The sequence below is a fragment of the Bubalus bubalis genome, chromosome 23 (assembly GCF_019923935.1).
Source record: "Bubalus bubalis isolate 160015118507 breed Murrah chromosome 23, NDDB_SH_1, whole genome shotgun sequence".
In the NCBI taxonomy this organism is placed as follows: domain Eukaryota; kingdom Metazoa; phylum Chordata; class Mammalia; order Artiodactyla; family Bovidae; genus Bubalus; species Bubalus bubalis.
Genome location: NC_059179.1, coordinates 10,099,271 through 10,116,109, shown reverse-complemented (window position 1 = coordinate 10,116,109; position 16,839 = coordinate 10,099,271). Strand labels below are relative to the sequence as shown.

At 42.5% G+C, this 16,839-nt stretch overlaps 1 long non-coding RNA gene across 3 annotated transcripts in view; it reads right to left on the bottom strand.

Annotated features, from left to right (window-relative positions):
• Positions 1-717: 717 nt before the first annotated feature.
• The window catches only part of LOC102405918, a 68,887-nt gene continuing 52,765 nt past the window's right edge, over positions 718-16,839 (bottom strand). Inside the window, exons 1-3 of one of the 3 annotated variants that reach the window (XR_328823.3) lie at positions 14,683-15,094; positions 14,395-14,505; positions 5,930-6,089 (exon numbers count right to left, since the gene is read on the bottom strand). This is a non-coding gene — a long non-coding RNA (uncharacterized LOC102405918). Of the gene's footprint in view, positions 1,433-5,929; positions 6,090-14,394; positions 14,506-14,682; positions 15,095-16,839 lie in introns of those variants that run through there. The other 2 variants (XR_003106159.2, XR_003106157.2) reach the window with 2 other exon arrangements.

Below are 16,839 nucleotides of genomic sequence, written 5' to 3'. Positions count from 1 at the left end.
CAACTAGTATTGGAGAAATCTTCAGGGATGCAAAATTCAAAGCTAGCCAGTCCAAATCCAAGTCTGTGTTCTGGGCTGCCTTTCCATAGCTGAACTTGCTAATGGTATCATTTTCAAGGGCACTAACTGACTAGAGTTCCAATTTTAAAAAAAGATCTGCTATTGATAAAGTCACTTTTCAGAAATGAGTTTATGGTGTGCCAAAAGTAATAGCTGTTCTACATCATGAGAACTTAAAGTCACACACACACACACACACACAAATGGACAGTGAGTGACAGAGAAAAAGAGAGAGATGTACCCCCTCTATGAAAGTGAAAGAAAGTTAGTTGCTCAGTCGTGTCTGACTCTGCTATACACTGCTTATATATGGAGAAGGCAATGGCACCCCACTCCAGTACTCTTGCCTGGAAAATCCCATGGATGGAGGAGCCTGGTAGGCTGCAGTCCATTGGGTCGCTAAGAGTCAGGCACGACTGAGCGACTTCACTTTTACTTTTCACTTTCATGCATTGGAGAAGGAAATGGCAACCCACTCCAGTGTTCTTGCCTGGAGAATCCCAGGGACGGGGGAGCCTCGTGGGCTGCCGTCTATGGGGTCTCACAGAGTCGGACACGACTGAAGCGATTTAGCAGCAGCAGCAGCAGCTTATATATAGTTCTGATTTTTGTAAGTTAAATGTAATGCTAGATTCCCCAGAGACTTTCAGTACTGTTTAAAAGAATACTGAAATGGGTCCTTTTATAAAATGAAAAGTTTTAATGTAGCCATTTTATTATTTACTGTTCATTATTTCAGATACGGATATAGCTGAGTAGTCCTAAAGCTTTATCCCTATGCATTCAGTATCCAAAAAAGCAAGTGTGATCAGTTGTGGCTCCAGAAAAGAATACACAGCCAAATTTTTAAATATGGTATCTGAAACTAAATGTTGTTTTAAACTTTAAGCCAATCCAAACGTGAAGGATGAACACTGGCTTAGACCTGGGAATATGACTGAGGTGCATCCAGTAACCTGGCAGGGGGTAGGATTTTTGTTTTCTAAATTCTTCATCCAGATGAACAACCTCCCAAATGACATTTCTGAGTTCTGATGTGATTGAATGTATTTGAGGGCAGCTACCCTTGAGGCTCATAAAAGAGGCAGTTAGCCTCTGACCAACTCTGACTAATACATATGGGGAGAACCCCAGAAAATAAACATACTTAAAGCTGTTTGCCCAGTAATGGATATTTGACTTACCCCCAGCCTTCTCTAATGCCAGCATAAGTGGTATTTGAAGAGCAAAGCACATTCCATTTTGATTCCAATGTTTGGTCTTATACCTTTTGACTAATGTTCCAAATTTTAGGGAGCAGCTTTACCATAGAGATCATCCCCAGAAGCTCTTGAGTTGGCCATTATTCCACTAAGGCAGCAGGTATTTCAATCTGCACAGAAAGCACAAAGGTTGCTGAGGTCAGCTAAGAGGAGCAAAGAGTTATACTGTATGAGCTGGAAACCAATAGCTGGAACCAACAGCTTAAAAGAGCAGTGGCTTCCTTTTTCCCTTTGCTGTGTGTGTGTGTGTGTGTGCACACCCATGCACATGTTAGTTGCTCAGTCATGTCTGATTCTTTGTGACCCCATAGACTGTAGCCTGCCAGGCTCCTCTGTCCATGGGATTCTCCAGGTAAGAATACTGGAGCGGGTTGCCATTTCCTTCTCCAGGGCATCTTCCCTACCCTGGAGTCAAATCCAGGTCTTCTGTATTGGCAGGCAGAAGACTGAGCCAAGAGGGAAGCCCACCTTTGCTCCATGCATGCGTGGGTGCTAAGTTGCTTCAGTTGTGTCCGACTCTTCGCAGTCCTATGTACTCTAACCCACCAGGTTCCTCTGTCCATGAAATTCTCCAGGCAAGAATTCTGGAGTGGGTTGCCATGCTCTTCTGCAGGGGATCTTCCCAACCCAGGGATTGAACCCACCTCTATTGCATTGCAGGCAGATTCTTTATTACTTAGCCACCAGGGAAACCCTGAGAAAAGCATGGGACATGCATAAACTTAAATGGAATATAAATAAAAGCAATGGTGTTGAAAAATATCTAATGTCATGGAAAGATGGTAAGTGAAATAAAGAAAAACACTTAAGCAAAAAAAAAAAAGCTACCCCATACAGATGGTTTCATTCATTTTTATAGAATGAAATTAATCTATAGTTTGATATGTCTGTATATCTGTACCTATCTCTATAGCTATTCAATATTTATATATTTGCCTAGGTGGAAAAGTCTACCCAAAATTTTGAGCAATTATTTGAGGTTGAAGATTACTGGTGAATTTTTTTAGATTAATACATAGATTTTAATGTATCTGAAATGACTAAGTATATACTATACCAAACACATACATAACTTAAAAATTAAACCTTTCTCTTACAAGCTGAATCAGATAGCTTTTTGGCCAGCTGGTTGACCTACCCAAAACACAAGAAACTGTTTCTTCTAGATCAAAAGATATTCTCATTCTCTTGGGACTCAACTCAGTTCCCGCATGACAACACCAATCCCACGCAGCCTGCCCTAATTCTGAGAAATCCAATATCTTTAGCACAGAGCCCAGTAGCCATTAAACCAAGTTACAAGAGAGGAACTTCACTGACTTTCTACAATAAGCAATAATAAATTGTTACTCAATGTCATCTCTGAGAAATTTTTTGACATGGTGCAGCCTGAGACTTCCATATGTCAATGTTGGGTTTGGTTTAAATTTCAGATAGCTAAAAATAAGTCTTTCTCCTCCTTTTGGTTTTAAAGTGTAAGCAGATCTAGCTTTTGATGTACAAAGCTTATAAACGAAACAATTTGCTATCCCCACCCAAAGACAGCTAATGCAACTCCAGAAAGAAGGGTCTGTCTTTAACAGTTTACTCTACGTTCTAACTGTGGTTTCCGTAAGAACACACTGTATACAAACTTTGTTCCTAAGGTTATTTCTCTTGGTGCCAAATTGACTTCAATTCACAAAAATCATGTGGTGCATTCCCATGTAACTTGGATGTTTTTGTTCTAAAGAAAACAGAGGGTTTCTTTCCCTTCGGCAACTATTCCTGTTTATGGAAGATCCACTTCCACCCTGGGGATCATACTTAGAATCAGTTAGCAAATGTAGGCTTTATTCTTAGAAGACCTAGCAAAGCCTTTGACCCCAACTCAGACTATGTCCCATCAGTAGCAGACTGGTGGGTTGTCTTATAACATCATGGTGAAAAAGTACATGCTTTCCTACCAAAATCTAGGGTACCACAATCCCTGGGTTCCAATGTTGTCTCATCTTTACTATCTGCTTTACCAGGTTTAACCATGGGCCATATGTAAGCTCAATGTGTCCCAGTTTGTAAAATGAGTCTAATAGTATTACCTGCTTCTTAGGACTGTTGTGAGGTTTCAGTGAATGAACCATACAAAGCATTTAGAACACATACATTTGGTGTGTGCTAGTAATAGGACTTGTAAGAGAACCATGTAAAGGAGACAGCATTTCTAAGCACTGTTTAGGATATTATCAGTGAAAGAAAGAGAGAGGGAGAAAGGGAAGGAGAGAGGGAAAAGAAGGAAGGAAAGAAGGAAGGCAGAGGGAATAAGGGAGGGAAGGAGGGAAGGAAGGAGAAAGAGAGGAGAGAAGAGAGAAAAAGAAGGGAAACAAAAGAGAAAAAAGGAAAGGAAAGAAAGCTTGCTTAATAGAATCATGACCATTTATAAAGTGTTCAAGAAGTTAAAGTTCTGTTAACGAGCCAAGCACCCTTCTGCCTCTGGCCCTTTGAGTTGGCTTTTCCCCTTGACCAGCTGCCTCCTCTTTGAAATAGCTGCACGGTCCATTCCCTGACTTCCTCCAGGACTTTGTGGGAATAATAACTTCTCAGCGAAGCCCACCCTGGTCACCCATTTTAAAATTAGGCCCCCACCCCGAGTCTGACACTCTCCATCCCTCTGTTTTCTTTTCTCTACTGCATGTTTAACATTCTACATATCAATATTTTATTGTGTTTACTCTTCTGTTAAGTTCCAAGAGGGCAGAGATTTTTGTCTGTTTCTTGCTGCTGTGTCTTCAGCATCTACATAGTACCTGACTCATAGTTGATGCTCTATAAATATTTGTTTAGTGCCGGGAAGACCACCTACCTTAAAGAGAGGAAACTTCTTCTAAAAAGGAGGGTAATAAGAGAACAGACGGAGAAGGCAATGGCACCCCACTCCAGTACTTTTGCCTGGAAAATCCCATGGATGGAGGACCCTGGTGGGCCACAGTCCATGGGGTTGCTAAGAGTCAGACATGACTGAGCGACTTCACTTTCACTTCTCACTTTTATGCACTGGAGAAAGAAATGGCAACCTACGCCAGTGTTCTTGCCTGGAGAATCCCAGGGATGGGGGAGCCTGGTGGGCTGCCATCTATGGGGTCTCACAGAGTCGGACACGACTGAAGTGACTTAGCAGCAGCAGCAGCAAGAGAACAGACTCTGTATGATTTCAAAACCTTTAGACCATGAAATGCTTGTACCTTGTTTGATGTCTTTGGATATGTCCCAGTGTCTCCTAGTTTGTAGTCTATGGGAACTTGAATAGAACTTGTAATCCTACTGTTGTATGAAAATTGTATAAATCTTAATTATGTTGAATTGGTTCATGGTGGTCTTCAGGTCTACTAGATCCTTCTACTTCTCTGTATATTCATTCCATTAATTTTTGAGAGTTTGATATTGAAACTACAACTAAAACTCTTAATGTATCTACTTTAAAAGTAGTTGTAATATATAGTGTAATTATATGTAACTTTGTTCTGTATTTTCCAATTCTCCTGTAAGTGTGTTATCATACTTTCATATCTGAAAACAAAGAAGAAAACGATAAAAAAGGAGGAGTGGATATGGTAAACTTCAACTCAGAGTTCCCAAGCAATCTGTGGAAAATCACAGGGGGAGTCCTACACCTTGGGGGTCTCTCCTGTCATAAAGGCCCTGATGGAGGTTCTAAAAGGGACCAAGTGAAGTAGAACCATGAGCTGGATGTCAGGGGACCACACTCCAGTCCCATTGAGGCCCCACACCATCAAGTCACTCCAGTTTCCCTCGAATCTAAAACGAGAACCAAGTGATCGGTCAAGGCTCATTTGGATGTAAAACGGCCGTGTTTCTGTGAGTAGAGGTGATTGGATCCGCATTTATTTAATGGCCATGTGCTCAGACTACTTCAGTCGCCCTTATCAAAGCCTGACTGGAGTCAGCAATGCCAGCTACATTTTCCATTTCACTTGTGGCTACAGCGTCCGGGTGATGTATGTAGAGAGACTGCTCCAAGAATCCCAAGAGATGTTAATTATTGTTTTGTGTAAGCTCTCTCAGGAAAACCATAACAGAACTTTTTCAGTTTGATTCAGTGACTGACAAATTTAGAAATAAAATATCCTTTGCATTTCTCTTCGTTTAAAAACAATTGGATAAAATTTTCTATGAGAAAAGAAAAATGGCCTCTCTTCCTTTCCCTGACAGAAGCAAAGTATTAGTTTATAAGCAATAGTGGCAGAAAGGGACCTGATGACACTTAGCATATAAAAATTCTCTGGGCAGAGAGAGAAGGTCATGTTGCCTCCAGCTTTCAACTGCTGAGGCAATACTAGCGTTTCCACTTCCTGTCTGGGTTTTCTGGTCTGTTCTGGGAAATGGAAGGCCCACAGGAGATCTAGATTTTATCTTCTCTCCTCATCTGCCCCTTGAGATAGAGATAAGATTTGGCTTGAATCTCTGGTGCAGAAGCTCTTCAGATTTCTGTGAATTCTTGGGTTGGGCATGCCTACGGTTACTTTTATTTCTTAGGGTTCAGTCTCAGCTGCTATAATAAAAAGATTCAGAACAGCAGTGGCTTAAACAAAGTAGAAGTTTATTCTCTCTCAAGCAGTGATCCAGGGGTTGCCAGAGTAAGGGAGGTAAAGACACTCTGCCATTTTCAATGCGTGCGCTTGAGCTCAAGGGGACTGGTCCAGATCTTGCTACCACATCTGCATCCCAGGCAGCAGGAAGCGGGAAACGACGTGCAGAGTTCACACTCATGCCCTACAAAGGCATGATGCAGAAGTGGTGCTCTTCATATCTGTTCATATCTCATTACCTAGAAATTACTGCATTGCACAACTGGCTTCAAATGCAAGAGGCTCGGAATTGCATTTGTTACCTAGGCCGTCATAGGTCTCACTCCAGACAGGACATTCTGTTAGTCAAGTGAGGAGAGAATGGTTGGTGGAGGACAACCAGTAGTCTCTGCCACGGTCCCCATCTCCAACCACTCCAACATTCACTCACACCCTTTATCCCATAAATATCATGGGACATATTGCCCCACCCCGAGGGATTCAGTCTAATGTTCCATCTGGTTGCTGTTTCTATCTTCAAGTTTGGGCTCTGTCCAACAAGGAGAGATCTTTCCTGTGGTCTAGATGCAGCTCCTTGGGGCTCACTACTAAAGTCCTGTCTGCCTCTTTCACACAGACACACACACACACACACACACATACCCTATGGACAGTGGCAGAGGAGAAACTAACAGATGGCAATTTAAAACTCCCATGAGGCAAAGGGAATATGGGAAAACACAGCAGCCACTTGTCCGCAGCAATGACCCAAGTTCCCCTCCCCGGACTGAATAAATATCCTTGGTGTGATCCTGCTCCTGCCCACTGTGAAGTTCTTCCTTCTTTCTTATATTGAAATGAGTGGCAAAGAGCAGACCTTCCTTGGGAGCTGTACAGCTTTAGTAACTCACTTCCTGCTTGGGACATATCTAGGGGATTAGGGTTGTTCTGGGGAAGGAAAGAATTACAGGCTTCTGGCTACTTGGTTCTAGCTGATTCCATGTATATGTAACTATGGCCAAAGAGCTCATTCAGACTTGTGTTTTTTTAAACTGATCTTATATTTACTCATCTTTGTGCTCCCCTCCCCACTCTCTCTTTCTAATTTTGGCTCCCTTGAAATGATCTGCAACAATAGGTTTCAGTGGAATAGCAAAACCCTTCATCAGATTTTGGCTTCTGAATCAGCTCCCATATCTGGACAAGAAGTCTTACTGGGACACAGTTGGGAGGTCTGAGGGCTATAATATTATCACCTGCTAAGGCTGCCCCTTAAAACATGAGTCACCTTTTGTAATTCATTCGCCTGAGGTCATCAGCGTATAAGTAGCAAAATGTTTGTTGATTACATCAACATTCTGCGTTTTCCCAACCAGTTTCACTAAAATTTCTGGATTTCATACCATCCAGTTTATCTTCCCAAGACTTCACTGTAGACAATTTTCCTGAATAGTTTGCCATCACATAGCCAGAATCCCCAGATTTCTAGTTTGCAATGTTTTTCCTTGCTTCCCACTACCAGGTCACCAAGCCACTTATTTTTGGCTTTGTTACGGTAGCACCCCACTTCTGATTGCAAATTCTGTGTCAGGTAGGATATAACACAAGCTGCTATCACAATAAAACCCAAAATGCAGTGACCTAAACAGGACACATTTATCATATTTTAACCATTTTAAAATATTGTTTTCACTTTTAAGCAATTCTGAAATGGGAATGTGCCTTATCATTAATTGTATCTTCAGGTTGTGTCATAGCTTGATTGGCTATGTGTGTTTTTCCTCTTGAGGCTATATGAAATAATAGGGTTCTTGCAACTGATGGCATCTCAGATTGGATCTCTCTCTTTCACAGAACAGTCCAAACATTGACAATCCAAGATGAATAGAGCAGTTCTAATGATCCTTAATGTGAGACTCCCCTATTTACGTTCAAGGTGGCTACTCCAATTCTTCCATCACTTACTGGCCAACAAAAATGAGGAAGGACTTAGGGAAGTGCATGTTCATTTCTTTTAAAGACACGACTTAGGAATAGTACATATTATTTTTACCCCAGCCATTAGCCATCCATTAATCATATGTTCAGTCATAACTCCAAAAAAAAAAGTCTTAGAAAGTAGTCTCTATCTGGACAAGAATGCACCCAGCTAAAACTCAATTGGTTTTTTAATGATAGGAAAGAGAAAGAATGGATGTTAGGAATGAACTAACTGCCTTTCCCATACCTCTGCTTCCAAATTCCTGTTTCCGCAGTTTATCTCCCAACTCATTATTTATCAACCCAAATCAGTACCTTGATCCCCAAAATTCCCTCCCCCAGGCACTTTGTATTTGAGAGGTTGATTTTATGAAGCCATGGCTTTGGGGAGGCAAGATTTCCGTCACAACAAAGACAGCAACTTCAAGCTAGATAGTAGACATCCCTCTTGTCTTCCTGCAACCCAACCGACTGCAGGCTGGTACCTTTTCCAGTCTGATCGTCTCCTCTCTCCTCACCCTCTGTGCTCTCTCTTCTGACACCACTCTCTCATATGTCAGTCCATGTCCAGTGTAAGGCAAGTCTGCTCTCCCCTCCCTTCCCCTCAGCCCTTTAAACCTATGCCTTCTGAGCCTCCCTTTTATCACTAACAGCATCAAGGATTTTTCCTAAATAGACACCTTTCCCCAAAAGAATTCCGATGGAGTCACCTGTAAAGACAATAACACTACCATAGTGCTTCAAAAAGCCTGTTGGGAACCCAGGGAAGGATATCAAAGTCAAGGCCAGATGCTTGAAATTCTACCAGATGTCACCTGACACAAATCTAACATGGAAAAAGTGGGATTCAGGAAATCCACAGAACTGAGCATTCTCCTAAAACGTTGTGTGTCGTTTTGAGAACAAGTCCACACAATGATATTTATTTTCTGCCTTGTTAGCCCTCTAACAATATCATGTTCTTTATTTGTTTGCCAGTTTCCTCACTGAGCTTTTTAGCAGTATCACCACCATCCACACATTGACGAGGGTATCTGCTCAGCTGTAAAAGCCATACAGTTCTTCCTTAGATGCCAGTAATGAGGAATTGATGTGCCCCAGCTCCAGAAGGCTGCCATTTATCCTTCCCCTGGTCTTTCTAGTGCCTGACTTCCCTGGTGGCTCAGAAGGTAAAGAATCTGCCTGCAATGTGGGAGATCTGGGTTCAATCCCTGGGTCAGGAAGTTCCCCTGGAGAAAGGAAAGGCAACCCACTCTAGTATTCTTGCCTGAAGAATTTCATAGACAAAGGAACCCAGAGGGCTACAGTCCATACGATTGCAGAGTCAGACACAAGTGAGCAACGAACTTACACACATGCCAGCTATTTATAGTCTCTTTCCTGGTGCCTGGGTATCTGTTATTCATGTTCTCTTTCCCTCCATTTTATTTGAACTGAAAACATGTCTGTTGATGCTGGGATTAATATGCACAAGATTCATCCAGTGTGGGACCTGATACCATCAATGCTTTCCATCCAGCTTTCCCAGCATCTGTAGCTCACTACCAGGCTTGGGAATTCCAAGTAGGACAGAACTCAGATCCTGCCAGCCTATGAGCACAGACATAGGGGGTTCTAGCAGCTTCCAACAGTGATGTGTAACACTGGGCATCCGAGAGGTGGTGAGAATGTGGCGGCCTCATGCCATTCATTGTCAATCTCCAGATTTGGGTCAGTTCCTGTAATGGCTGAATCACACTGGTAACATCCTCTTTTAATAAGAAGTAGACTTTTCACATTTTGCTTTCATGGAATTATATGTGAATACCTCATATGGTCAAGAGAAAGCAGTTCTGCACGCCTATATTTAAATGCTGCAAATAATTCCTGCTTGCTCTAATTCTATCCAGATGTGGATACTCCATGCCCATGTAAATGAGATGGCTGGCTTTCTTTTCGGCCTTGTCGAGAATCTGCATTCTGACTCACACAGGAAAAAAAAAATGGAAAGAATGTGCGGCAACTACACGCAAGACATGCTATTTTAATAGTACCAGCTCTGTTGAAGGGAAAATCAGTGCTTTTGTGCTGCAGACAACAGCATTTGCATTTTGAGGGGCTAGACATCACAGCTCAGTAAGGACCGTGCCCCCCATGGCCTTTCATCCCGGGTGTCAGCTTTTTCTGTGGTTGGATTTCTCCTTTGGGTTCTAAGTATTCTTGACTAGGAGCCACATCTGTTCTCTGCCCCCAGCCTGGCTGCGGTGACTTTCTAAAAGGGAAGAATTATTTTGAGATAATGGGTCCTCTGTCATGCCTACAGCATTTTTCCATTCTGTGCCTCTCTCTCTCGAGCAGTGAGCAGCAGTCAGGCAACTGCGGGCACCCAAAACCCAGAACACAAAAAGCGATTCACACGGCCCATCGTGTTTTGTGTTCCACAGAGTGTCTCCTTTAAAACACAACTCACCAAAGGCCCATTTCACAAAACTGGGCTCTTACAAAATGGAAAAAATAAAGAAAGGAAAAAAGCATTCGTTCTCATTTTTTACATTCTTGAGTCATTTACTGATGGACCTTTGGATAAGCTGGTTCCATAACTGACAGAATTGAATCAATCTTCAATCCACCTTCACCCCCATCTCATCCTTCCTGCTTTGAGACAGCAGGGGGAAGAAAACCCACAGATGGTGGAGGTGCCTGGAGGCACCAGGAGTAACCACCCTGCCTTTCCTCAAGATGGCCTCGAAGCAGCTCCACAAGGCTCATCCAGCTCTGCTAGAAACCCAGCCCCTTACCACCATCTCAGATGCCACCGCAGCCAGTCTATGACTTTTGACATGTGTATTCATTTACCCTGAACTAAATGTGAGCTGAGAGATGAAATTCAGAATAAATGGGATCAATCACCACTGGGACTATCATTAACCATAAATTCCTTAGAACAATAAAACTACATTACACTGACCAAGTTCGTACAGTTTACAGAGTGCTTTTTAGGCAACCTCATGCTTGATCCTCGTGGGCGTTCTCTGAGGCAGGCAGGGCAAACTTACTACTCAGGTGTTCCAGGTGAGAAACAGAACACACAGGGAAGCATGTTAACCCCCCAGGATATGAGAACTCACAAGAGAAAGAGATGAACTCAGCCCAGGGCTTCTGTTTTCCTGCTCCCAACTATTTTCACCACATTTTAAACAGACACCCCTCCCAGAGTCACTATCTCTACCTTCCAATTGTCTAACTCGGTAGTGTCCCAGAGAGGGCCGTTTATTTGGGAACAGGGCACCCGGCTGTCCCAGTTTGCCTGGAGTCTCAGTGCTAAAAGCAGGACTGTCCTGAACAAACCAGGACAGTTGGTTCTCACCACAGGCAGGACCTCCAGCCCAAGTGGGGCTCATAATAGCCACCGATGAGCAGATGCCATTCTCAGACCAAGTGTGCTTCTTCCCTGGGGATGCCTCCAGCACATGCTTCCAGAGGATGGAGAAATCCAAAGGGCCCGGGCTTTTGAAAAAACATACAGGAATCCTTCAGCAGCCCTGTCCTCTGAAAGCACCAATGCCAGACTATTCACAGAGCAGTGACTCGGCTCCTCAGAGTGTGTCCATCACAAATAACACTGAACCCATTTTTTCTGTGCTGTCAGAGAACTTCCCTCCCACCTGGCTGGACTGAAGCCCTGGGACAATGTATGACCACTGGGCAGATTGAGTAGGAAGTGAAAAAATAAAAAATAATAAGACATACATTTGTGAGTTTCCCCCCCAATGACCCTGAGCATCTGGTAGCTGAGTTACTCTACCAAAGAGAGGACTGATGCTAACATTTTTGTGTAACATCTGTACTCAAAACAGAACAAGCCCTCTGTGCTCTAGGCTTTTGATGCTAAAGCTAGCCTGATGTCAAGCCAAGTGTGACAATGGGTATCAAAATCCCTTAAACATGCTTCAAAGAATTTTAGCTTAAGAAAACAATCAGGGACATGTAAATTAATATGCATATTATTAAGATCATCAGAGCAGGAAAATCCTCTTGCCATGCTACATTTGCTGCTGAGGGTTCAGGAAGGTCTGAGTATGTTTGGAGCACCAATAGGGCTGGCTGCAAGAGAACCTGAGCTGTGTTTCCTGTTGGGGATCAGAAATAGCCAGTAATTGGGAGATTGGGATTGACACATTCACACTACTGATACTATGTACAAAATAGATAACTAATGAGAACATCTTGTATAGAGAAGGAAAGTCTTTTCAGTGCTCTGTGGTGACCTAAATGGGAAGCAAATTCAAAAACACAAGGATTGTGTACATGTATATGCATATGCATATGTATATGTATATGCGTATGTATATGTATATGCTTATGTATATGTATAGGTAGGCTGCAGTCCATGGGGTCGTCGGCTAAGAGTCAGACACGACTAAGCGACTTCACTTTCACTTTTCACTTTCATGCATTGGAGAAGGAAATGACAACCCACTCCAGTGTTCTTGCCTGAAGAATCCCAGGGACGGGGGAGCCTGGTGGGCTGCCGTCTCTGGGGTTGCACAGAGTCAGACACTACTGAAGCGACTTGGCAACAGCAGCAGCATGTATATGTATACGTATTGTGGGCTTCCCTGGTGGCTCAGTGGTAAAGAACGTGCCTGACAATGCAGGAGATATAGATTCAATCCCTGGGTTGGGAAAAATCCCCTGGAGGAGAAAATGGCAACCCACTCCAGTATTCTTGCCTGGAAAATGCCATAAACAGAGGAGCCTGGAGGGCTACAGTCCATGAAGTCACAGAGTCAGACATGACCTAGCAACTGAGCACAAATACATATATGTATATCTATATGTATAACTGATTCACTTTGCTTCACAGCAGAAACTAACACAAGATTGTAAAGCAACCATATGCCAATAAAAATTAATAAAAGCAAGCAAGCAAAGCTTGTATGGGGCACTGGTCAAGTGGTATAGAAGTCCAGATTGAGGGAAGTGAAAGAGGTGAGTGAGAGACTGAAAAGCATTCTTCGAAGCAGGTCAGCCAGAAGGAAGAAAGCAGGCAGGTCAAGATTAGCTGAGGAATAAAGGCTTGCACCTTCAAGGGATATAGAGATGCTAGGCAGAATGAAAGTTATTACCTTTCCTCTACCCCCACCCAGTTATAGAGGCATATTTGAGACCCAGGAAGAGGCTAGGCAAGAAGGCAAAACTGAGAGAGTAATTTCACTAAACTCTGCAATACTCTGGGGCCCAGGGAACACCACCCTGGAAACCTTTGGGAAGAAGGCAAGTCATGTGGATGAAAGAGTTGTCCTGCCTATTCAATCACAAGACCCTGCACAGCTTTGCCACCACAAAGCAGTCACTGGCCAAGAAATACTCTGCCTGGAGCAGCAGGAGAGGCTGAAGTTGTGCCTAAGCCATGTAGAGGGGCCACCCTAAGTTCCAAGGCAACTGGACTACAGAAGAGACTGAGCACAGCCAATCAGCTTCCAGGGATGCAAGGAATATCCTGGGGACTTTGAGGGGTGTGGCTGGAATCACAAAATTGGGATTAAACATCATTCATGATACAGCATAGCAAATGTCCAATGTAAAATGTGGGTTATAGAAGGGAGAACATGGTTATCTGCAGAAATGTTATGTAGGCATTAAAAATGGTACTCAAGTATACTATGTACAGAAAAGTATTCTGATATATTACATTTATAAAAAATTTAATGCATATATGTATATGATATTAATACAGTACACACAGAAATGCATACAGATGTCTCAGGCAAATAAAAGTAATCATCATCACCATCATCATCTTCAAATTTATCTAACTCCCCTTTTAGAGTCTAATTTCCTTGGGGAAAGAAATCTTTATCTGTCTTGTTCACCTTGATACCATTGCACTTAGAAGAATATCTGGCTTATAGTACGCACTTGGTAAATATTTATCAGGTAATTGATGGCTGTCACAACACAGATTCTTATCAGGATAATTCCTAGAAATTAGGCCCTTTCAAAATATTCCTCCATAATTTTAGAAAGTTTTCCAAGGATTGTCTTATGTATCCCACCATCAGCATCTCCCAGCATTCAGCATGCTGGTCCCCTTGTCAATGTCCTCTGACCACGAAACTTCAGCTGTCACCATTGCGTTCAGTCAAAACCTCATCACCTATGCCCTGGATTGACTTCCAATAGTTAAACAGCCAAACTACTACCAGGTTTAAGTCAGAGGTTGAAAAAATGTCCCCCTCTCCAATTCTGGACCTTCCTTTGTCACTAGGGCCCAGAGGAGCTCTGTTTGAGCCAGAGACTGACTGTCTCTCTTGACTTCTGTGATTTTCTGATTTGGGGCCCTCATTCTTCTAACCATAAATGTTCAAATCCAATAAAAGACTTAGGCAGGGATAAAATACTATATTGTTCATCCCAGCCTTTCTGCTTTCCTCATTGGTCCAAACTCCTCCCATCTCTACCGTGATAAAACAAAACTCCCCTTGCATTATAATGTGCAAATAGACTCCAAGGAAAGGGAGAGATGGGGCCACATTTTTAGCACTTACTGCATCTGGTCCTCAGCTCAGCCAGTCCAACAAAACTCAAGGTGGAATGGAGAGTTAGGGACAGCAGAGTTCCGAGGGCTCATAAACAACAGTCTTCTTTTCCTGCTCAACCTAAAAGACAAAGGCGAATGAAGACTCGACTTTCACTTTTCTTGATGCAAGGCTGAGCAAAAGCTAATTCTCGTATATTGTGGTTTACATCAGCTGGTAAACAAATTTCCTAATCGTGGACTCCTAACCAGCATGATTTAACCACCCAGCTTCCCCAGCGAGCTCCCGTAGACTTACCCCTGAGCTTGCAGCATGACTGAGAGCAAGTGGGCCCACACGTTCCTGGCAGGGGCACACTCCAACAGAAGGAGGAGCTGGGCGCTTCATACCTAATTCCTCTCCCAAACTTGCCAGTCCAGAGACATCCCCTCTCCCCAGGAGTCAAGCTGGGGATAGGAATGAGAGTCTAGGAGTGTTATAGCCAGAGGTGGGGGCAGGGTGGGGAGCTGTTCCTCACCATGTAAAGCAATGCCAATAATAGGAAATAAATTTCCCCCGACAACAGAAATATAGAGTTATAGGAAATCTAAAAACTCTAGGTCAACTGTTTTGATTCCCAGGTCATGAAATTATGATTTTTAGTTTCCTCCATGAATGCATTCTGTGTGTGTGTGTGTATGTGTGTGTGTGTGTGTATGAAAATGTGTGTGCATATGTATATATGCAATTTGTTTGAAAAATTGGAAAAGAAAAATAAATAAAATTGGAAAAGAAAAGGAATCATTCAAGGTTATAGTTCAAATAAAATGAAGGAAAGAAAAAGAAAGAAAATCTCACTTCCAGACAGTAACTGAGATGACCATGAAATTTTCTTTCTCTTTTCTTGATTTTATTTGAAATATAATCTTGAATAATTAACTCAGCTACTGTCTAAAAGAAACACAGACCTTGACAACTGATGACATTGCATCTGCATTGGTGGCCCACTCTTATCATGGAAATGAACTTTAAGCCTCAGGTGCAGGGAAGAAAGATTGTTCAGAAAATTGCAGGCTAAAGACTAGACATCCAGCAAAACTATGTTCACTGATGCTCTCCAAAGACATGAAGAGGGCCCACTGATCTCCTCTAACCAGTTATTGAAGATTCCAAGAAAAAAAGACTGTAAACCCCTAGAGAGATGCTTCTTGGGTATGAGGATGTGAGGTTGTTGGTGTGGAGGGGCAGAAGGAACCTGAAACAGTGGAATCAGAAGCTCTGAGCTGGGACAATCCTTGGGGAAGGGAGAGAACCTGGTGTTCAGCCATCTAAATTCACTGTTGAAGAAAGAACAAATGGAATGCAAAGTGATACGATGAGTCTTCCACAATTCTTTAGTAGCATCAAGGCATCTTCCAATTTTCTTTCCCCTTTTTTCAGTGAGAAATGATAAATGTCAGGTGGCCAAGAGTAGAAGAATAGACATGTTAAGAATCAAATTGTAAGAAAGTGTCTGGTCTTAAGAACACTCCTCTTCATAAAAGCAACCAGGTGGTCAATGCAGTTTGCAGGACCCACACAAGAGAACTGAGGAATAATGAATTATAGTGTGTTCCCAAAATGTGGTCAGTGGGCTCTACCTCCATGGGATAGAAACAGGTCTGATGTGGGAGAAGAGGAGGGAAGAGTGGCTGAGAAAGATGGGGTTGAACAACATTTTAAATGATTTCTGATTGCTAATGTGTTTGTGAATTTGTATCTCAAATAGCTTCAACCAATGAAACTTTCCATACCTTGTAGGACTAATGATGGATAGATATAATTTGGATAATGTTAGGATAGAAGGCCATGGCCTTAGGCAAAACCCTTAATTTATTTGCAGCAGAGGTGCAGCCTAAGGTGTCCATGGCTGTTGCCCTCAGTCCTGTACCAAGTCTTTCTTAAGATAGTTAGATATTCTACTCAGGAATGTTCCTGAACAGTAATCTGCTATTTGAGAACCACATGTCTGTTTATTTTCATGTTGCTAATTTTCTTGCTTCATCATCTGTGATTCAAAAATTCTTTTTTCTGCACTGTAAGAGATAATGAAATATCTTCCTTAAAACTCCAGCCTTCTTTTGATCACAAGCTTCTCTTTTGATGGACTATGGCATGGTGCCAAATAAAGCCAGGAAGAAAATCAGTAATGCCTGATAGAGGAGCCTCGACAGGAAACAAATCAAACCACCTCAATCTGAACAGTATCTGGTCAATCACTTCTAAATGACAGCGCTGCAAGAAAGTACAAGCTATTGATTTGGGGCTGCTTTTATATTAAAAAAAAAAAGTTCCTTTGTCAAATTGGAGTTTCAAAAGGCATCTGTGTCTGGGATAAAGCAGGTGCCTTTAGATATCACTTGGAAGAGAAGTAGGTGGCAGGGCTTCCCCAGTGGCACAGCGGTAAAGAATCCACCTGCAATGCATGAGCCTCGG